At 38.2% G+C, this 24565-nt stretch overlaps 1 protein-coding gene across 1 annotated transcript in view; it reads right to left on the bottom strand.

Annotated features, from left to right (window-relative positions):
- The window catches only part of HERC1 (HECT and RLD domain containing E3 ubiquitin protein ligase family member 1), a 216611-nt gene extending 192537 nt beyond the window's left edge, over positions 1–24074 (bottom strand). The window contains 1 exon segment of the mRNA XM_032621703.1: positions 23845–24074. The gene's annotated coding sequence lies outside the window, so the exon portion shown is untranslated.
- Between the last annotated feature and the right edge of the window lie 491 nt (positions 24075–24565).

Here is a 24565-nt window from a genome sequence, read left to right as displayed (position 1 = left end):
AGATGAATTAATTCTGGTCTAAGAAGTTGACAAGAGAAATTTTAAAAATTATATTATCCATGGGGTCTATAAGGATAAATCAGATAATAGATTGCATTCTGCCTTTTTTGTTACAAGCTGGAACTCTGCCTAAAGAGAGATTCTTCTTAAAACGACCCTCAAAATCCACTAAACCAAATCTTCCTACAAGCGAATTTTCAGTATAATATTCCTCTGCTTACAACTTCACAATCATTTAAAATGGGTCCTGGGCTAGGCATTCTCTATTTGACCCCAGTCTCCCAAACAAACTTAATCTCTAACTTTCTATGCTCTGTTTTGTGCCCTTTAAGGCTGACCTTGAGGACTATAGTGCCCATACTCCCCTAGTTTCCATTTGGGTCACGCCAACGAGAGGCACTAGCAGGAAATTAGAGGATGAGAAGAAAAAGAAATCAGGGTCGTTATTCCCTTGGCTCTTTCCCCACCTGGAACCCTTTCCCCTATGGCCACAGGTCCTTGGCTTCCACTACTCCCACTCTCATCAGGCTTCAGTAACCCTCTTCTTGTCCCCTCTGGCTTAAAAGTACCAATGGCTTCCAGACACTGCTAGGCCTTGGGAACTTCACAACCCCTTGTTGCTTTCCTTAACCCTACCCAAATCTCTACAACTAGTTCACTTATTTCCTGCCAGGACCCTCAGTAATACAGCTCCCTAGGCTTAGAATTCCTCACTCTGCTTCCCAAGGCTCACAAGCACCTGTTCCCTCTAACCCATCAAATCTTAACCACTCCATGCTCCTCAGCAGCCCTCTGCTTTGGTCAGGCAGGCATCCCTACCAATCCTTAGTATCACTCAGTTGTGATGTGTTCACTCCTACTCTGCACCTTTACTCACGCTGCTGCCCCCCCAGGATGCCCACCCCTTCCTCTCTACCTAACAAACCCTATACTTCCTTCAGTACAAATTGAGATCCTACGTCCTCCCCGCCCACCCCCCACTCCATTAAACCTGTTCTAATAACCTTAACCCACAATTACCTTTCTTATCTTGGAACTTCCATTTCTCTTACACAGAAGTACTTTGAAAACTATGAAAACTAAATGTTAGGTATTGCATTGTATGGTCTCTAATTGTTCACCGCATATCTCCTAAAGGGAAGTAATTTGAACTATTTAAAATTCCTTCTTGGGGCTTCCCTGGTGGCGCAGTGGTTGAGAGTCCGCCTGCCGATGCAGGGGACACGGGTTCGTGCCCCGGTCTGGGAAGATCCCACATGCCGCGGAGCGGCTGGGCCCGTGAGCCATGGCCGCTGAGCCTGCGCGTCCGGAGCCTGTCCTCCGCAACGGGAGAGGCCACAACAGTGAGAGGCCCGCGTAACGCATAAAAAAAAAAAAAAAAAAAAAAAAAAAAAAATTCCTTCTTTTATATTCTGTTAAGAATATACACTAACATTAGAAATAGTCATTCTTGTTGACAAAGAGTGATAAATAAAGATACATCAAGGGCTTCCCTGGTGGCGCAGTGGTTGAGAATCCGCCTGCTGATGCAGGGGACACGGGTTCGTGCCCCGGTCCAGGAAGATCCCACATGCTGCAGAGCGGCTGGGCCCGTGAGCCATGGCCCCTGAGCCTGCGCGTCTGGAGTCTGTGCTCTGCAATGGGAGAGGCCACAACAGTGAGAGGCCCGCGTACCGCAAAAAGAAAAAAAATCAATACAATGTTCTAGTACAAAAAGTTTATGATAACTAGCTATGAGCAAATTTACTACACTTTTAATTATTGTTTTCAGTGTAATAGTTATAACAATGGCTGCTATCAACCTTGGGGTTTTTAGAACATAAACACACTTTTTAATGAAAGGACCCTTGGGAACAAAAGAGTAAAACAAATTATCAATTTGTCAAGTTCACCAACCTGTTATGCAAATAGATGCAATTATTCCAGAAATGCAAACAGTAATGTCAGCACATGCAGGATACCTTAATTTGTAGCTGACCAGTGGCCATGAACCAGACAATAGACTTCAACAAAAGTAGATTTTCTAGAGGCATGAAGAGGCCAGTGGTCCTCATCATATATTGTTTGTAGAGAAAATCTCCTCCCCCTTCTTTAGAACCACCTATTTACTAGCCTCTAAAGCCTAAGTCATGGCAATCATAACATTTTTGGTAAAATTATCCTCACTGAACTGCCAATGATACATCCAATTTACACTTCAAGAACTCATTCTTATGAGGCTCCCTAAAACAAAGAATGGAGAAATAGCAAAAATGTAGGAAGCAGGTAATATGGCTAGCTCCTCACACAATCTCAGAATATCAGTATGTGAATATGATTTTGAGGAGAAAAAAATAAAACTTAAGCAACTATTAGAAAGATCTAATGGTGTCAAACGAAACAGGGGGCAGGCAGGGAGAGACATAACAGTACCAAATACTAACTGGCTTCAAAGTAACCTTTTTATCTTTTCATTAAAAAAACAAAACAAAAACCCCAAAACACAAACAAAACTAAAAAACAAAGGGCTGTACCCCTAGCACATTTACTAATGAACTAAGGTCAGTCCTATTTGTACATTTAAAAAAAATTTTCGGGCTTCCCTGGTGGCGCAGTGGTTGAGAATCTGCCTGCTAATGCAGGGGACACGGGTTCGTGCCCTGGTCTGAGAGGATCCCACATGCCGCGGATCAACTAGGCCCGTGAGCCACAAGTACTTGAGCCTGCGCGTCTGGAGCCTGTGCTCCGCAACAAGAGAGGCCGCGATGGCCCGCACACCGCGATGAAGAGTGGCCCCCGCTTGCCACAACTAGAGAAAGCCCTCGCACAGAAACTTAGACCCAACACAGCAAAGATTAATAAACTCCTACCCCCAACATCTTAAAAAAAAAAAATTAAACAAGGCATTTTAATGGTAAAAAAAAAAAAAGTTTTTTCTTCTGTAACTATATGTTAATTTTAACACAGGTATTCTAATTTATTACTACTAGAAACTTGACAAGAATGTGCAAAATGTATCCATAGTAGGAAAGTCTATCTCACACAAAGCACAGTGTGCCTAAAGGACTCAGAACCCAGATGAGGAGAAGGATATGTAAGCAATTGCAATACAGTATGATAACACTGCATAACAAAGTTACCCAGCAGGAGCCATGGATAATACTAAGGGAATGAAGAGAAGAAAAGAAGGCCCAGGACACAAGAAATATCCCAAAAGTTAAGATATAAGGGCTTAAAATAAAAGAGCTATAATGTACTGGGTCTGTGAGGAGATGAATTTTTAGGATATTCAGAAGGTATGCTCAGTGAGACTAGGCTCAATCAACATTTTCACATTGCAATTTTAATCAAGAATAAGGTACTGCTTAAACTAAGAAATATCTTATTCATCGCAGCCTTTTTTAGAATAGCAAAAAGGAAAAAACAAAAAGGGGAAACAATCTGAAATTCACCAACAAGAAACTGGTTAAATAAATAATACACATACACTGAGATTCAAGGCAATCATTAAAATGAACAAGGAAGATCTATAACTATCTGGAATGTGTTGAACTGAAATGATAACCAAGATTTATTAAGTTAATAATACATTAAGATATAGACCAAATAATTCTACTCCTGATTATATATCCAAAGGAATTGAAAGCAGGGACTTGAGCAGATACTTGTACATCGATGTTCATAGCATCATTATTCACAATAGCCCAAAGGCAGAAACAACTCCTGTTCATAGCATCATTATTCACAATAGCCCAAAGGCAGAAACAACTGGTGTCTATCAAGAGATGAATAGGTAAACAAAATGTGGTACATACATACAGTCGAATATTACTCAGCCATAAAAAGGAATGAAATTTTGATGTATGTTCCAACTTGGATGGACCTCCAAAGTATTAAATTTAGCAAAATAAGCAAGACAAGGAAGGACAAATATTGTACAATTCCCCTTACATGAGGAACCAAAAATAGGCAAATTCATAGAGAAAGTAGACTAGAGATTACCAGGAGCTGGGGGAAGAGGGGAAGAGGGAATTATTGTTTAATGGGTACAGAGTTTTTGTTGGGGATGCTGGAAAAGCTTTGGATATAGACAGTAATGATGGTTATACGACATTGTGAATGCATTCAATGTCACTGAATTGTACACTTTACAAATGATTTAAATGTTAAATATGCTATCTATATTTTACCACAATAAAAAAAATAAGATGTAGAGAAGTCTGCAGTATGCTAACATTTGTATAAAAAGGAAAAAGAGAGAGAATATATATGAATGCATGATTAGAGAGGTTTAGAATCTTGGAAAGAATACACAAGAAACTGTTAACTCTGGGAAAAAATAGGAAAGTGGAGAGAACAGAATGAAAGGGAGATATACATTTTGCTGTAACCCCTTTTATACCATGTGGGTTTCTATCCATGTGCATATATTGCTTAAGAATATTTTTTCATTAAAGAAAGGAAAAGAATTATCCCGGCAAGGATAATCTTCCCATGGACGCTACAACCATTGTGAAAAGGTTGTAGGAGAGAGGATTTTCACACAAGCTCAAAATACCACACTCCCTAGATTAATTACTAGTTACAAAGGGGAAAAATGTGCATTTATAAAGTGATCTGGTAACAGCCACCACTTTAAATCAGTGATCAAACTTAGCATTACCTATAATGGAAACAAATGGCATTAGGTGCCTCATGAGGTGATGCAAAAAGCACACACCACCTAAACAGTGTTCATCCAATTCATGTTTAACTTGAATATGTAACCTTAAAGAAACAATCAGCAAATTCAGATTGTAGTACATTATGTAAGACAAACAGCCTAGATTCTTCAGTAAAATTAGTATCATTGAAAAAGAGGGGAGGTAGGCAGGGGATTGTTCTAGATTAAAAGAGACTAAAGTGACTTAAAAACCAAAAGCAATATGTGAATATGACTGGATTGTGGATCAGAAAAAAACAAAAAAGTTATAAAAGATATGTGGGAGACAAACAGAACAATTTAAATACAGACACCGCATACTGAATAATGAATTCAAGTTATCTTCCTTAGCTCTGATACAGGTATTGTGGTTACAATGGAGAATGTCATTTATAGGAGATGCGCACCTGAATTTTTTTTTTTTGAGGGGTGAGGGAGTACCTTGGTGCCTACAATTTACTCTCACTTAAAACAAAACGTGTATGTGTGTGTGTTTAGAGAAAAGAAAAAAAAGCAACTGCAGCAAAATGTTACAATCTGTGAAACTAAGTGAAAAGGACATGGGTGCTTATTGTACTGTTGTTCTTCAACTTTTCTATAGATTTGAGAAACTTTCAAAATAAAAGTTTGGAGCAGTGTGCAGAAACAGCTGAATCAGGCACAGCTGAGCTCCAGTGGTAAAAATGAGGAAAGAAAAAAAGATTATCTTTTACAATAAAAATATACAGAGGAGTTAAATAAGTATGGTTTTTCTATTCTTAACCATGTCCTTCCTGATGGAGCATACATAATAGGGTCATTTATTCCTAGGAGTATCTGTGATAATCAAATATCACTTTTAATTTCCTTGCAATATAATTAAGTAATTATAGTGATATCATCTCTATAAACTCAGTTAGAATTATGAATCTTACTCAAAAAGGACCAGGGCAGGGGATGGATTATTGCTCTCGTAAACAAAGACCCTAAGTTGCCTACCCTTCTTAGAAGGAAGATAAAACCCAGACAGCAAGATGATAAGTTTACTTAAGCTTGTGCTCTGTACAAACTACACAGAAGGAAGCTAATGGGCAGGGAATAGCTGAGTTGAACAAAAATGAAAAGGCAGACCTCTTCATCTCTTAAATCTTCAACCCACATTCTTCATTGTTTCAAAATAGTTATCAATTCTTGTATCAGAAAATATAGGAAAATATCTAAGCTAATCTCTATTATAACATGACTGGAGGTAAATTATAGCAGAAAAAACCTAAATGGCAAAACTGATTAGGAAATGAGCTTAACTATCTTTGACTATGTTCTTTGAGAATTCACCTTTCAACAAAATAGTGAAGTCAAACTATGAAGACCTGACAAAGGAGAAAATGGAAAGCTTTTCTTATTCCCTCATCTTGAATCCTACCTCCCTCTGAATATCTCTTAACAGAAAATAGCAGAATCTGAAAATAATTTCATCTCTGTGAAACTAATCAAGCTATACATTTACTGTATGTACACTTCTATGAAGATATATGATACTTTGATTAAAAGGTTTTTAAACATTTTTAAAAATAAAAAACATAGATGCAAGACTAACAAAACAGGTACAGGATCTATATGCTAAAAATTGCAAATCACAGATGAAAGAAATCAAAGGAGCTCTAAATAAGGATATGCCATGTTCCTAGATTGGAGGACTAAATATAAAATTGTCATTTCTCCCCCAAAATGATCTACAGGTTTAATACAATAACTATCAAAATCACAGCAAGATTTTTTGCAGCTACAGATGAACTTACTTTAAAATTTATATGGAAAAGCAAACAAACTAGCATAGCTAAAATCATAAGCCTTACCATCAATTTAAAACCAACAGAGACATAAAATATAATCCAATCCTCAAAAAGAAAAACATTTTGAAAATAAGATCACGTCAAAAATCTGCTTGGGCAAAGAGAATGATTAACAAAGCAAATTACTAGATGTAGTCAAGAAAAGAGAAAGCAAGATTAGCTAAAGAACCAACTTCAAGTACAAAAAGCCATTCCACAACCCAACACAACAGGCTCCTTTCCCCTCCCACCACTGCAACAGTATTGATAATCAGAGATGGTTACATACAGACGCACACACGCACATAAACTCACTAAAAAAGCCCATATAAGAATGTTCAAAAGAACCATACTTTATTCTTTTATTTTTTTTTAATTTATTTTATTTGTTTATTTATTTTTGGCTGTGTGGCTGTGCATGGGCTTCTCTAGTTGCAGCAAGCGGAGGCTATTCTTCCTTGCGGTGCACGGGCTTCTCATCGCAGTGGCTTCTCTTGTCATGGAGCACGGGCTCTAGGCGCGCGGGCTTCAGTGGCTGTGGCACACGGGCTCAGCAGTTGTGGCTAGCAGGCTCTAGAGCACAGGCTCAGTAGTTGTGGCGCATGGGCTTAGTTGCTCCACGGCATATGGGATCCTCCCAGACCAGGGCTCCAACCCGTGTCCCCTGTACTGGCAGGCGGATTCTTAACCACTGTGCCACCAGGGAAGTCCCATATTTTATTCTTTTTAATGTTTACTTAAAGAGATCTGAGTTACTTGTCTTTTAATCCAGTATAGTGTGAAAAGAGTTTTTTCCCCTATCAAACTACAAAACAATCAATAATCCCAAATTCTACAGAAAAAAACCAATAAAATAAAGCTTTACACTACAGTAGTCCCCCCTTATCCACAGGGAATATGTTCCAAGACCCCCAGTGGATACCTGAAACTGAGGATAGCACCAAATACAAATATATTATGTTTTTCCTATACATACATACCTATTATAAAGTTTAATGTATAAATTAGGCATAGTAAAAGATTAACAATAATAATAAGATAGAACAATGTAACATATACTGTAATAAAACAGTATACATAACAATATACTGTAATAAAAATTATGTGAATATGGTCCTTCGCTCTCTCAAAATATCTTACAGTACAAGTTTAATGCCTTTCCCATCTTAACTAAGCACTTCTGCACTATGGCCATAACTTTTGCAGTCTGAAGTGCATCAGCAAAACTAGTACAAAATCCTATTTCCTTCTTCACAATTTCACAGATAGAAGATTCATTCTTATCATAGAGTTTAGGAACCTCAGCATAGATTTTTGTCTTTCCTTATGAAGTTGAGAACTTTAACTTTTTCACTTAAAGGAAGCACTTAACTGCTTCTTTGGCATATCCAAATTGCCAGCATCACTACTCTTGCACTTTGGGGCCATTATTGAGTAAAACAAGGGTTACTTGAACACAAGCACCGTACAAAGGGATGATTCACATCCCAGACGGGATGGAGCAGGACCACAGGAAATTTAGTCAGGTTATTCAGAATGGCGAGCAATTTAAAAATTATGAATTGTTTATTGCTGGAATTTTCCATTTAATATTTTCGGACCATGGTTGACAGTGGGTAGATTTGGATGGACCTAGAGACTGTCATACAGAGTGAATCAAGTCAGAAAGAGAAAAACAAATATCAAAAAATAAATATGCAATATTTTAATGGATATACGTGGAATCTAGAAAAATGGTACAGATGAACCTGTTTGAAAGGCAGAAATAGAGACACAGACGTAGAGAACAAACATATGGACACCAAGGGGGAAAGGGGAGTGGGATGAATTGGGAGATTGGGATTGACATATATACACTAATATGTATAAAATAGATAACTAATGAGAACCTGCTGTATAGCACAGGAAACTCTACTTAGTGCTCTGTGGTGACCTAAATGGGAAGGAAATCCAAAAAAGAGGGGATATATGTATACATATGGCTGATTCACTTCGCTGTACGGTAGAAACTAACACCACATTGTAAAACAACTATACCCCATTTAAAAAAAAAAAAGCGAAACCATGGGTAAGAGGTGACTGCTGTACTCACTGCCTCCTTAAATTAATCTAACCCCAAACAGGTTTTTTATCTATTCACCCTGTTACTAACAGGTCAGCTATTAAAGTGTGTGTACTGGGGAGGGGACTATACATCTCAGTTGGCCCAAGATGTTACCCTTTTATGCCTGCTGTCCCCACATGTACCTTTTCACTACGGTAGAGGCAAAAGACCAAATGCCTATGAATATTCTAAGAATACAGTATTTTAGGTTATAAAACAATACATATATAATTTTGAAACAATTCTCTGAATATATAAAAGAAAAAATGTCATATCTAGAAAAAATGTGGAGAACTACACGAGAATTACTGGCAGTTACTCTGTGTGGTGAGATAGTTTTCACTTTTTTCTTTATATTTCCCTACACCATCTAAAAATTACTTTTTACAACAGCATATATTACTCTTTTTTTTTTTTTATAGAAGATGTTGGGGGTAGGAGTTTATTAATTAATTTATTTATTTTTGGCTGTGTTGGGTCTTCGTTTCTGTGTGAGGGCTTTCTCTAGTTGTGGTGAGCGGGGGGCCACTCTTCATCGCGGTGCGCGGGCCTCTCACTGTGGCGGCCTCTCTTTTGCGGAGCACAGGCTCCAGACGCGCAAGCTCAGTAGTTGTGGCTCACAGGCTTAGCTGCTCCGTGGCATGTGGGATCCTCCCAGACCAGGGCTCGAACCCGTGTCCCCTGCATTAGCAGGCAGATTCTCAACCACTGCGCCACCAGGGAAGCCCCAGTATATATTACTTTTTACACTTAGGAGGGAGTCATTGCCATTTGTTAAAATGCAGCTTTTCTTTCTGACCCAAGTCCTCATCTCATTTCAAAAGCATGCACTAGTCTTCTTTAATATATGTTATTCATTAAGAACTGAGGCAATGTGAAATAGTATAGAAAATTTTAGCCTTTAGGATGCAGAATATCTAAATTCAAGAACCAGCTTTGTTGTGGAAAATACAGAACCTACCTACCTTCCAGGATTGTTTAGAGGATCAAACAAGAATCTACATGAAAGTGTTTTAATGAAATATACTCATGTGAGCTATGATTACTACCACAAGCACATGGACAAACTATGTAACCTCTGATCTCATATATAAAATGAGGGGGTCTTATAAAGTAAGCTCCGATTCCCTTCTACATCTGAAATTCTGGTATTGACAGTGTCCTCTTAACTCAGACTTCTACTCACAACTAATTTATGTCTTCAAGAGGTGTACCTTTTTTTACTGATAACACTTCCCAGGTCTCCATGTCTTCTATCTTCACTGGGATACAGTCAGCTCTCCACATTCTTCTGGTAGGCCCTGACTGCCTGAAAGTTAAAGAAAATATGTATGGTCCTTCCAAACAGACTTTATATCCCCTCTTAATCTAATTTATATTTCATGATCTCCATCTGCCACATCTTGCAGTGTAGAGTAGTAGCTATGCACAGGACTCTGGAGCCAGGTGCCTAGGTCCAGATTCTGGCTCTGCTGTTATCACCAACACTGCAGTGTAACCTTGAACTACTTAATCCCTCTGTGCCTCAATTTCCTTATCTGCAAAATTGGGATAACAACAATGTACCTACTGGGTAAGTTTGTTGTAAAGATTAAACAAATTACAAATTATATATAAAGGACTGAAAACAGTGCCTGGCATATAGTTAATGTTATATGTGACTGAATTCTTTTTCTAACATTGCTTCTCTAAAAGTATAATGCTTACAGGCTAAGATCAAACAAACAACCAACATTCGCCTCTTACTTTTTTTCTCATTGAAAAAAATGTCTTCTTATTATTTGCTTATCAAAAATTTCTCCACATCATTGTAGTGAAGTCATACACACTCATCATCATTGGACATTTTTCTTTATTCTCTGTTCAAACCCTCTAATCCAACATTTCCCAAAATGTGTTTCCCTAGAAAATTTGTTCCACTAGTTCTTCTAGATGTTATGGGGGAAGAGGGCGAAGGTTCAGTGATCAAATAAATTTGGAAAATGCTGAGTTAATGTTAAACAGGTTCCTTTACTGTAGGTCTTTTACATGCTAGTATGTACTATATTACGTTCCAAGAGAGGAAAAAGTGCACAGTGTTTACCAAGTTTATTTGACCCTAAAACGCTTTTGTCAAGGCGCTACATTGGGAAATGCTGCTGCTCTAGTTGACAACTTTTAATACAAAATATGCTATGTTACATAAACTTAATATTTCTTAAATCTGATTCACACACAAAGCCTGTTCTCAAATTCACACTGAGAAATCCAACTCAAAAACCTAATAACTGCTGCCTTGTACAAATTACTTTTTGAAATTTGTGAATATGAACACTGACCGTAAAAGAACAAACACCAATGACCAGCTACATATGCTAGGTGACAAGTTGTTATCTCATGATGAGATGTTCAGCTATTTATTGGCCAAATGTCCTTTAAACAACTCTAGTTATTCAATATTCCCAAGTTTTTTCTGAATTTTCAATAATAAAAACTTGTGCTCTTCCCTTTTTAAAGGAATTCACTACAGAACACTGTCAAATCATCCCAGAACCAGTTCTGATATAAATACAAGGCCGTAAATATACAATTTACACTGTTGAAGAACTATCCTAAAAAACACCATCTAATACATGAACAATAGGATTTCACTATTTTGCAATCCCTGATGAATTAGTAAATCAAAGCAATGATCATCAACAGCTGCAAACGTCACAAAGAGAGATGACAAGACCTTACATACCTCCTGATGGAAACACAAATTCCTCCTATGAAGTACTCTTACCAAAAGAAAAAAAAAAATCTGATGAATTCTATCAATTTACTACACGAAATTCAGGAGACAGAACATGTTAAATGACATTACAGTACAGAGATGCAATCATCAAAATGAAACTATTGGAAACTTCTCAAAAACCTGGTTTCTTTTAGCAAAAAATTTTAAGAAAAAAAGAAAGATGGAAGGAGAGTCTCAAGATTAAAAATGATTTAATATACAAGACAAACAATTGTAAAGTATGGACCTTATTTGTATCCCACTTCAAGGAAACTGTGTGTGTATAAAACAATCAGAAAAATATGAAACCTGATTACATATTTGATATTAAGAACTTGCTATAAAATTTTTTGGTAAGATAATGGTATTATGCTTATTTTATAAAGAAGAGAGAGTGACTATCTTTTAAAGATCCATACTGAAATACCTGAAATTTACAAATTAAATATGTCTCGGATATGGTTCAAAAAAGTCCAGAGTTGGGAGTGGGGTAGTGGTGATAGAAATATAGAGAAAATAATACTGTCTATAATAATTCTGGAGGCTCAATGATGGGTACATAGGAGCTGTTTAAACTATCCTTTCTACTTTTATATTAATATATGTTTAAAATACTTTGTAATAAAAAAGATTTTAAAAAAAAACACTGTCTGGGAATTGAATTACCTACCTAGGACTGCAAATAGCCTCTACATATTCCCATAATAGATTAATGCACAGTTAAGCATAAGTGAGTTTAAGTTTACTATGAACAAATCATGTTTATAAAGTACTAAAAGAAATCATTTGACAAGAATTTCACTAACACTCAACATACTAAACTCTCCTATGTAATTAACTCTTATTTACAAGTCTGTTAACAATATCTAGCTAATTTATGGCTTTCCATGAAAAAAATATAGTTTAATTATGATTTTTTTTAATTTCTATTTAAGTTGCAGACAATATTGCAGAGTCATCGCTATCTTTCTACTCCTGTGGGCTTATGGTACTTCTGGAGTTTATCGTCAGCAGACATACTGCATAAGTGCTCCAGCTCACTGAGCTCCAAACAGGACTAGTTTTATCTTGTGTACAAGAACTCTTTCCTGCCTTCCTACTCTGAAATAAAGAGCCAAACCAACAGAAGGCAGACCAAGAGGGAGGGGTTGGTTATATGGAGGCAGTTACAAGAGAGTACCATGGAAAGGGAGAATATCACTGAGAACTGAAAGCTACAACTTAAAAATACAAAACATTCAGCAATTCTTTAGATTTTTGCAAAACAATGTCACGTTTTGTCAATCATGAATTACTTTAAAGTGAAATGATTCTGTGAATTTGCATCTGACTTTATTCCTTTATACAGCGTATCTTTAAAGAGTTTTGAAAAATTCCTCTTCGTATCTCAGACTAATTTAAATTAACCAAAGCAATTCAGAATAGTTTCAAAATGAACAGGGGAAACAGGTGACAGGTGATACTAAACTTTTATCAGCATTTCCCTACTGCCACACATTACATGATTCTTTTCAGAAGCTACCAAACTCTCTTTTTGACTTTAAAAAAGCAAAGTGCCCCACCCCTATGCTAATCTACAATGCAATCAAAACAGCATCAATATTACTACAGCCTAACTGTAAAAGGTCTTAGTGAAAAATATTGGTTTAAAAAAGATCAAAACAGTATTGTAATTATATTTTTAATTTATATTTTAATCTTAAATTTTATATCTTTAATCTGAATTATATTTCTCAAAAATGCCTAGGCTTTAAGAATAACACTAAGAACATGCCAATTACAACAGGCCATCTTTGCCCTTTCATCATGCCAAGTATGTTCTGCCTCCAGATTAAGCAACTTTCCAATCACTAATTTAAGAGATCAAGCCCATAACACCATACAATGCAGAAGTCCACCACTTACACGCTGGCAGTTTTGCAAAGGAATAGCAACTTCCTTTATGAATAGAACCTTCATAAAAGAGGGTCTAGCAACTAGAGGTTATTCAAGGGCTTGTTTATTAGGCAGCTACCTCTCTCCTCTGTGGAATCTTATCAAATGGCAGAATATCTACCCTGCCTATCCCACAGAGGTGTTATGAAGATAAATTGGGAAAATGTTTACCAAACTACTTTGAAAACTGAAAGGCTATATACAAATATAAGGCATTATTATTTCATTACTTGTTTGCACTCTAGACAGTTTGCAGACTAAACTTGCTACTTAATATCATTGTTTCAAGGTCTACCAAGAAAAACTTATTTCAGGGTATAAAGATTCACTAACATTCACCTTTCTATAGCAACGTTCAATCCTTATTCCAATTGTTGTTCTCTTCTAACATCTATTACCCTTCTTTGGCAGAAGAAAACTAGAAACATTCTTTAAGAAGTCAAAGCAACATGTGACACCTCAAAGTCTGTCTCACTGTCAACATGAGTTTCTGAACACCTATGTAGAATGGTCCTGCCCAAACGACATTATGTGGATGGGATTTTAGATCAGACAAAACCATCACACTGAGGCTGGCCATTTCCACGCTCTGCCTCCCACAGTTTCCACCAACACCTGCCTTTGTTTCTGAATTCTAATCCAGGCTCTACCACTTACTAGCTATGTGATCCTGGGCAAGTTACTTTACCTTTCTGTGCTTCAATTTCCTATCTACAAAATAAATGTGGCTTAAATAATAAACAATTCAACCAGATTTAATATTATTTATACAATAAAGTTCTTAGAATAATGCCTGGTGCACAATAAATGCTCAGTAAGTGTTACCGAATATTATTACTTTATTTGTGCATCTGGCCACTCCACCACACCACCTTCACTAAATTACATAAATCTCTCCATCATTCGTCGTCATTCCTTCTTTTCAAAAGAATGAGCAATTTTAAGAAGTCAAACTATGACCATATTACCGATAAAATTTCAATGTATCAATATATCACTGGATGTTTAGTTGTATAAGAAAGTTCAATGATACTTTATATAAAAGATACTGGGCCCCACATGCTTTTAAATTATATTAACACATAGATAATATAATATTCCTAGGCTATCCTAGCTTTCTACTACTATCAGTTGGCAAAGCTGTTTTTTGAATTGTATCACATAAAACTTCCCATGAACAGTTTTGTATAGTGACTAACAGGAAAGGTCTTCTAAAATGGCAAAATTTAAAAGGGCTTCTATAAATCCTACTATATTAAGTTTAAAAAAAAAAAGCTTGGATAATAACATATCCCTCCCCAAAAAATCAAGATCAACGGAGACTTTAAATCAAGAGTTTAGAGTGAGGAAAAATAGCTTGCCAGAGCAAGAGGAAATATTATTATTACATTAACATATAATTAGAGGACAACCAAAGTATGTTAAACACTGCAACAAACACAAGAGCTACACTCCAAGCTTATTTTTTAAATATTACTTAGCACATATTTGATTATATGCTCCTGATAATGTTATAAATTCTAAATCTTAACACTTCACATATGAGTGTCTAATGCAAAAAATTCACAGCATTGCTTAACTGATTTAATAGTTCTTCTGTGTCTTAAAATCTTAAAAAGGTAGAATCACTTAATCTAATTTAGAGATAACTTCACTCCACAGACAACTACCTAGAGCTGCATCTCTGGCTTACTATGTGTCAGGGACTTTTCTAGGCACTGGAATGAACAGGTTATGGAGTTCCTGCTCTCACAGAGTTTACATTCCAGTGAGGAAGACAAGTAATAAACAAGTAGACAAATAAATCATTAAATTTCAGAAAGTGTACTATAAAAAAATAAAGCAAGAGAGACAAGGAGAAATTAGGGGCAAGGTGATCACTAGTTTGTATAGTGTGTTCACTGGAGATCTCTAAAGAGGTAGACTCTCTGAACCCCTTTTTAAGCAGACACTTGAATGACGTGAGGGAGCAAGCAGTACAAAGACCTGAGGGAAGAACAGAGCAAGAACAAGTATTAAGCCCTGGGAATGCACCTGGCATGATCAAAGAACACAGCAAAGTTCAGTGTAGCAGAAGTGGAGTGAACAGAGAGAAGGAGACAGGGACTACATCATGGAGGACTTTACAGGCCATGGCCAGGAATCTGCCTGTTATTTTAATTATAAAAGGAAGTCATTATAAAGTATTAAATAGAGGAGTGGCTTATCTGATGAACAGTTAAAAAGATCATTCTAGCTGTGAAACGGCAGAATAGACTGTAGGAGGTCAAGTGAGAAAACAGGGAAAACAGTTAAGAGACTCTTGTAATTATCTAACCAGGACATGATGGTGGTTTAGACCAGAATAATAAGGTAGAGATGATGATATCTGATCACATTAGAAATATATTCAAAAGACAGAACCAAGAGGATTTGCTGATGGGCTGATTATAGGGTATAAAGAAAAGAAACGAATCACATGTGACACCTAGGCTTTTGGCCTGAGTGACTAGGTAAATGGTCCTGCCATTTACTAAGGGCACATTGGGAGGAAATGGTGAGGACAGGAATCACAACTTCTGTGTTGTGCAAATTTAGTTTGAGAAGCCTTTTAGACAGCCAAATGAGATATGGAATAAGCAGATGAACTATGACACTGTACCTCAGGAAAGGGGTCAGGGCTGAAGATATAAATGTGGAAGTCAGTGAACATTCAGATAGTTCTTAAAGCCATAGAAACGGATAAATGTAGATGGGAAAAACATTTTTGTTTAATCTTCACATGAGCCCTATGAGGTAGCAACTATCATCATTCCCATTTTATAGATCAGAAAATAGGCTAAGAGATAAAAACTTATCCAACATCACTCTACTAGTAAGTGGTAATAAGTTAGAAAAACAAACAAACAAACAAAATATCTAATTAACTATAATGACTATGACCTTTCTCAACCGGTTTCATCATCTGAACCATAGAACTTGAAATGAATATTGGAATGAATCTTTTTCAACTCTCCCAAGGACAGCAGGTAACTAGTGCCACTCTAGGTGCACTGGAGAGAAGTTTATTCTTCACATACAATTAATGCTCAAATGTCCTAGAACATTAGGGTTTAGTTCTCTCATGGAACCCCAGATGAGAAAAAAACTATACTATATATACTATTATTCTATTGTTATTATTCTACTACTACTACTACTACTAGTGGTAGGAATCACTTAAAATGAGAGAAAAAAAGATTGGTGAACAACATAAGTTACCATCTTGTGGAAACCTTTTCATGGCTTTGCTTTGTAACCAGTAAAATAAAGTGTTATTTGAGGGTTTTATACCACTAAAGGTGATTGTAAGAATACACCAGACCTCTGCTGATTCTACTCACAATCAGCACTCATCATCTGTTTTCCTGAGAACATCAATTCAATAGAAAAACACTAGAATATAAGCTCCTCCAGTGCAAGAATATTTGTTTTTTCATTAATGTGTTCCAAGCACCTGGAACAATGTCCTTTTTGGTGAAAGAACCTAAATTTCCAGCCTCCCTGAGCAGAACCTGTTACCTTGTAAGATGGAGATGTTTTTCATGTTGTCTTAGTTTCTTGGCACCACTAAAATCTGATAGGATTATCCTAATCCAGAACTTTAAACTCTCGATTTCTTCTTCCTTAAGACTGGCCTTCTTTCTTATGGAAATAAAACAGATTCCAGATAAAGCCATTACTGTTCAAATAACTACCATACCATAGTGTCAATATGTACTGTATGTCCTGTTCAAAATAACTAGCATACAATGTGAACCAATAATTACTATCTCATACATACTCTAGAGGAAAAAATATTCTCCTTACAATTTCAGTTATCCTTTGTTAAACTCCACAAGTATTTCAGAGCACGGGTATTATGAATCAATGCAGCAACTCCATTAAATGCAAAAAGTTTCAAATGAGCAATTCTGGCTAGATCGGAAATTGCCTTCTAGTCAATTTCCCCTGCACAAAATAACCTACATGTCATCAGTACAGTATTAGTGGACAATATATTTCATTTTCAAGCTATAAGAACCTGCCAACGGGGCTTTCCTGGTGGCGCAGTGGTTAAGAATCCGCCTGCCAATGCGGAGGACACAGGTTCAAGCCCTGGTCCAGGAAGATCCCACAGGCCACGAAGCAACTAAGCCCGTGAGCCACAACTACTAAGCCTGCGCTCTAGAGCCCTAGAGCCACAACTACTGAAGCCCGCACGCCTAGAGCCCGTGCTCCATAATGAAGAGCAGCCCCCGCTCGTCACAACTAGAGAAAGCTCGCATGCAGCAATGGAGACCCAACGCGACCGAAAAAAAAAAAGAAAAGAAAAAGAACCTGCCAACAGCAGGCATTAAGTGCCCTTCCACGATGGGTTCCAGTCACTGAAATGACTGCAGGGCATTTTTTTAAATCACTCATCTCTGGCAAAAAAAAAAATATATTAAAAAGCACAACAACACATTCTGTTGGTAAGGCTGTGGTGAAAACAGGTGCTCCCATACATTACTGGTGGGAACGCAAAGTATTACAACACTCCTGGAGGAAAATCTGGCAATACCTAACAAAACTACATATGCACAGAACTTTTGACCCAGCAATCCCACTTACAGGAATCTACCTTCAAGATACATCTCTTACACTACAAAAATATATATTCACAGGTCACTTACTGCAAATTTGTTTATAACTGCAAAATATAGGAAACAACCTAAGTGCTCACATATAGAAGAATGACTGAATAACTTAGGATACATCTACACAGTAGAGTGCTATACAGCTGTAAAAAAGAATGGAGAATATCTGGGAATTCCCTGGTGATCCACTGGTTAGGACTCAGCGCTCTAACTACTGGGACCTGGATTAGATCCCTGGCCAGGGAACTAAAATTCCATAAGCCACATGGTGCTGCCAAAAAATAAATAAATCAAAAATTTTTAATTTTTTAAAAAAAAGAATGGAGAATATCAAAAGACTATCTCTTCAAAAGAATGAACTGTTGGGGTGATTTCCAGGACATATCAGTAAGTTGAAAAAAAGGTGCAAAAAGTATCTATAACATGCCACTCTTCATATAAGAAAGAAGGGAATGGAAAAAAGAGTTTGGCAGTTCCTCAAAAAGTTATCATACGACCCGGTAATTCCACTCCTAGGTATATACCCAAGGGAATTGAAAACATACATCCACATAAAAACTTGTACCTGAATGTTCATAATAGCCAAAAAAGAAAAAAGAAAAACCCAATGTCCAGCAACTGATGCATGGATGAACAAAGTGTGGTATATTCATACAATGGAATATTATTCAGCCATAAAAAGAATGAAGTACTGACACACGCTATAACACAGATGAACATAGAAAAGATTATGTTAAGTGAAAGAAGCCAGGCACAAAAGTCCACATATCATATGATTCCATTTACATGAAATGTCCAGAATAGACAAATTCATACAAACAGAAAGTATGGTTACTAGTGGCTGGAGAAGGGGGAATAGGAAGTGACTACTAATGAATACAGGGTTTCATTTCCGGATAATGAAAATGTTCTAAAATTAGGTAGTGGTGATGGTTGCACAACCTTATGAATAGACTAAAAAACAATGATTTGTACACTTCAAAAGGGTGAGCTTTGTGTTTTGTGAATTGTACCTCAATTTAAAAAACTGCATGCAAAAAAAAAGGAATACAAAAAAAACACAATCTGTTCATCTGTGTAAAAGATAATGGAAGGATAAAAGAGAAACTAAAGAAGCTGGTTACCTAAGGGCATGGAAAACAGGTGGGGAAAAGGGGGAGGGAAGGGAATGGGAATAGGGTAGTAGGAATAAGGAGTGACAATTATGAGTATATGTTTTTTTTGTTTGTTTGTTTGTTTTTTTTGCGGTACGCGGGCCTCCCACTGTTGTGGCCTCTCCCATTGCGGAGCACAGGCTCCGGACGCGCAGGCTCAGCGGCCATGGCTCACGGGCCCAGCCGCTCCGCGGCACGTGGGATCTTCCCGGACTGGGGCGCGAACCCGTGTCGCCTGCATCGGCAGGCTGACTCTCAACCACTGCGCCATCAGGGAAGCCCCGAGTATATGTTTTTTAATGTAATGTTTAGTAGCAGTAATGTTTCATATACCAAAAGAAATAAAATCAACCAGAATTGGAGGAACCCAAAATAGGATACAAAGAATGAGAACTGCATTACAGATGAATAATATAACCACACTAAAGGAAGTGAGGAACAAAAGAATTAACCTAAGTAACTTTGAAAAACAGTATGTTGACTAGATACTGTAAGGCTAAAGACAAGAAAAAAAAACATGTATACAAATACTGCACTCATTGGTAAATATGTTTCTCATAAGGGTTAGCAATCGGTCACTACTTGATGTGCATTCTAAAATTGAACAAATAAATTAGTATACAGTATTATAGATAATGAGAGGCAGGTTTCTCACTGTCAGGAAAAGTTACAAATAAGAAACAGTTGGTACAGCAGAAACTAACACAACATTGTAAAGCAGCCATAAGCCAATAAAAATTAATTAAATAAATATATAAAAAGAAAAGGTTGGAATGAACCTTGTGGTGTCGGACTGGAATACAAGATATTAATATGAACTCAAATATGGTTTTTAAAATATAGAGAAAGACAAATACAGAAATAAGTGTGTGTGTGTGTGTGTGTGTGTGTGTGTGTCTGCTAGCATGTGTGAGCAGGTTAGTATATATACATATATCTCCTAGCTCTGTCCTCTGAGGGCCTAGGAGCAATGACACCCCAGTGAGCATACCTAGCATTCAGATCTTGATTTAAATTCTGTTCTCCAATAAAAGGAACCAGATCTCCTTAGAGTAGTAGTTGATTTCAGGACAGGTACAAGGAAAAATACAAGATCAGCATGGAATATAGCCTGTGGTGCCAGAATATAAGGAAGTGCTCAAAAAAGGGTGGAGGACAACCCAAAAGAGCTCCTAATATCCAAAACTGGAAGAATCTGAGCAATAAGATAATGATACTATTGAAGTAGAATCTGTAGAATAAAATAAATATCTATGAAGTCATACTTATAAAAATAAATAATTTAACAAATAAATGAGGAAGGGACATCTCTTTCTTACAGAAGAATTCCAATAATAAATGTAAAAGGAACGAGGGAAATAACAAAATCACCAGTAGGCAAATACTACAGTAATAACTGTTGCAGACAACATCCACCAATGGTTGCTAAAATCAGGGGGAGAAAGTTTGAGGAGAAACTACCTGCATAGTCTCAAAGTATGTCCCTTAAGATATGTATCAATTACAAAAAGAAAAATAGTAACTTTATAGAGGAGAATACAGCAGAGTTCACCTTAATAAAGCAATCAAGGTTAAAATATCACTAGCAATAAGACATATCAGCACCATGTACCCTCTAGTATGATGCACTGAAGACACATCCCTTTTGTAGTTTTCTTGCAAACATACAGAACCTCAATCTAATCATGAGAAAAACATCAGACAAACCCAAAATGAGAAATATTATACAAAATAACCGACTAGTACTCATCAAAAGTGTCAAGGTCATGAAAGACAAGGAAAAACAGAGGAACTGTCACAGATTGTAGATAAGACTAGGAAGATATAACAACTAAATGCAATGTGGGATCCTGGATTAGATCCTGGAAGAGAAAAAAAAAAAAAAATACATTGGGGAAAAACTGGTGACATTCATATAAAGTCTGTAGTTTAGTTAATATTTCACCAATGCGAATTTCCTGGGTTTGATCATTGTTATGTAAGTTTTCAACAATAGAGGATGCTATGTGAATGGTGTATAGGAACTCTCTGTACTGTCTTTGCAACGCTTCTGTAAGTCTAACATTATTTCAAAATAAAGTTAAAAATAAATAAAATCCATCAATCGATCACCTTATGCGAATGTCTTATTCCCTTGCTCAGGGATCTCATCTGGAATTTAATATTCCCATTAATTTAGAGGGTCTAGTAAGTGACAGCAGAACAAACTAAAATCATAAAAACCAGATCAGGCATCTAAAAAGTAAATTACCTACGTTATGTTTTTTATACCTTCTGCCTTTTTTATTCAAAAAAAATTTGCTGCTGTTGCAACTTTACTGGCTTTGCAAACTTCTTTTAAAACAACCAATTTTTTTTTATGTTTTCAATATCGTGATAATCTGTAGTATGTGCCCAAAATAACATATTTCATTTGTCTGTTAAGCCAAAGTTTTATTTACATAAAAAACTGTCAATAGATTATAGTAAGTTTGTTACTTATTATCACATAGTCGTCCAACCATAAAATTCATGGTTTTTTCTCAAGTCAATTTGCTTTTATCCTAATACAAACTTCTCTCCACACCCTAAACTACAAAGTCATCATCATTGTTATTTTAAGTTCTGAAAATCTGAATTTTAAAAAAATCAGCTGTTCAATGTATGCAGTCTTTTATTTTTAATTTCAAATATTGAGTAATTTCGTCTTTTTTGGGAAAAAATGCTTGGGACATTAGAATTGTACTGTATTTATTATTTGCATCCTCTACTAACCAACCCAGCCTAATCAACAAGTCTTCTGAAATTCCTTTTATCAAATAAGATTTTCAGATGTTTATATTAATAAACAGATTAAGTGACATGTTTACATTTGCTTTCTCCTCCACGCACCACCACGATGCCTGCATTGGGAGTGGAATACATGACGAGCAAATGAATGGGTAAGTGTCACGAGCAAACAGCATGACTAGAAATTTAAGAAGCAAAGTGATAAGAACCTTAGGGAAAGCAAAATTCATAAAAGTTTAGAATTACAAGAGGCCTTAATAGGTCATTCCAATGACAACCCCAGATAGATGACAATCTATCCTATTTTTAAAAGCCTCCAGATTTTCAACCTCCCTAGATGTCTCATTCTGCCATATAAAACTGTCATGTGATTTGGGGGAAATATTGCAAGACTATACTTTGCCCTACCTAATGCTTTCTTTCTTCAAATAATATAACAATAAATTTTAACTCACTTCCAAGATTTATGAATGCGTACAGGTGCTTAATACACATGTGTGTACATATATATGCACACAGGTACCAAGGACACTCAATTTTGCTTGTATAAACACACACTATAGAAATCTACATAATCAATGTCCATCCTATCCCATCCCATCCCAATCACAAAAGCACTAGGAAACAAACAATGCCACATAATGATTCGGGTCTAAAAATAACCAATGGGAGCCAATTTTATAAAGCCTTGAAGTAAACAGGTTTCTTCCCACCATAATAATCAAAGTTTATTTGCTTTCCACAAATACTACTCCTTTACAGCACCCACCACAGGCAGAACTGTAAAGACACATATGTCCTAGATCCAAGTAAATAATAATTTTTAATGTTTTCTTTTTTTAAAAGCATTTAGCTAATAATCATTTTGGAAGAGGGCCCAATGAAAGAGATAGTGATGACAGAGTACAGCCCGTGCTAACGAACAAGTAACCAGTTTTAATCAAGCAGGTCAAAGAAGTGACTCAAATAAAACAAATCATTTTTCCAACATGTATAGAATGGGGAAGTCCCAGTCAAGGATGAGCCAAAAACTATTTGAAAAAATTAAGTGTCTGTTAGGAAATACACCAAAATGTTAACCATGAAATGCTACCTCTGGAAATGGAATTACGAGGATGGGTCAGTGTGTTCAGATTTGGTATTCCTATTATTCTGAGTATCCATATTTTCTACTGCATTATAGAAACCATTGTTAAATTAAAGCAAAATTCTGTCCCTGTGTTTCACAGCTCTCTAGGATGCACAGCATGTCTTTTACATAACCTCCTGGGAGAAATCGTACCAGCTCCGGTCCTCCTGTGTCTCCCAAGAACCTGCCACCCATCACAGGAAAGGTTTCACTATGTTCCCTGAGACAGCTTCAGTCATCATCCTCCTCATCTCACCCCAGAGACTTAACAATGCATCTCGTCTCCCCTCCCAGTAGCAAAAGCTTTATAAATTGTTATTTTATAAAGGCAGAAGATTTGAAGAAAGGTTTACCAGATCATGAGCTGCCCCCACCCAAAAAGCAGAGCAAAAGGGAAAGACACGTCGTCCCAACCTCCACCCCTCCAAAGGTGGAGGGTGACGGGGGGCACCCGGGTCGCGGCTCTCCTCGGATCCCGAAATAGAGTCGGGCAGCCACCCCACCCCGCGGTCCGAGCCCCGGTGGGGGGCGGGACTCTCGTTAGCAGATAAAGGAGTGGGGGAGGTCAGAGACGCGACCCCCGAGGCCCGTGGACTGATACAGCAAGCCGCCAGAGGGGCGGGTTCCTCCGCCCTCTCGGGCCAGCCGCTCGGCTTCTAACGCGGCTCTGTAGCCGCCCGGGCAGCGAGAGGCCTCAGGGGCCGAGGAGCCGCACCGCGCCGGGAGGGCTTCCTCAGGCCTCTGCCTGCCTCCCACCCAGGACCCCGGTGGCCCCCTTCGGCGGCGGCCCCCGAACGGCTCCGGCTGGCCTTGCCGGGCCAGCGGGGCGCACGCACAGGCGGCCTGCAGGACAGAAGAGAAGGCGTTACCATACGCGGCTCCAGAGCTGGCGGGGGTGGGGCGCGGCTCCGGCGACCCGAACCAGGCTCGGCAGCGGCTGCGGTGGTCGCGTCCTTTATCTTTGCTGCAGCAGCGGCGACTTGTCAAAGGGAAAGACGTAGGAGGCGGAGGCGGCGGCGGCGGCGTCGGCGGCGGCGGCGGCGGCAGCGGCAGCAGCAGCAGCAGCAGCAGCGGCGGCGGCCGGCGAGTCTCGCGGGACTTGGGCGGAACTCTCGCGCAGCCTGGAGCCCTCGCCCCGCCCCCCAGGCCTAGCGCGGGAGGCAAGAGTAGGTGGGGGAGGAGTGCTCAGTGGAGGAGTGTTTGGGCCAGGCTGCAGGAGAACGGGAAAAGAGACTGGGATTTAACAATGGATGGGGGTGGGAAGCCTAGATTCTAAGAACACCCAGTTACCGTGCAGCCCTCACCTTTCAGCGCAGAGGCCAGGCAGCTCGGTGCGTCCGCGAGGGTCGGACTCCGCATGAGGCACAATTGGGGGGCGTTTCATAAACGGCGGTGAGCAGTACGGGGGCCAGCCAACGTGCCCCCTTTTCCTCGTGGTGGGCCTGGAAGACCCTACTGCCCCGCGTCCTGTTGCTGCCAGATGGAGCGACGCGTGGAAAAACTGGCTGCAGAGACTAGGCGGCCACACCCCTTTATCTCGGACTCGCGCCACGCGCTCTGCGCTCTTTATCTCCCACACCAGCCAGCCCA

This window comes from Phocoena sinus, chromosome 2 (genome assembly GCF_008692025.1).
Source record: "Phocoena sinus isolate mPhoSin1 chromosome 2, mPhoSin1.pri, whole genome shotgun sequence".
Lineage (NCBI taxonomy): Eukaryota > Metazoa > Chordata > Mammalia > Artiodactyla > Phocoenidae > Phocoena > Phocoena sinus.
Note: the sequence above shows the minus strand (reverse complement) of the source record. Positions and strands in the feature narration are given on the sequence as shown.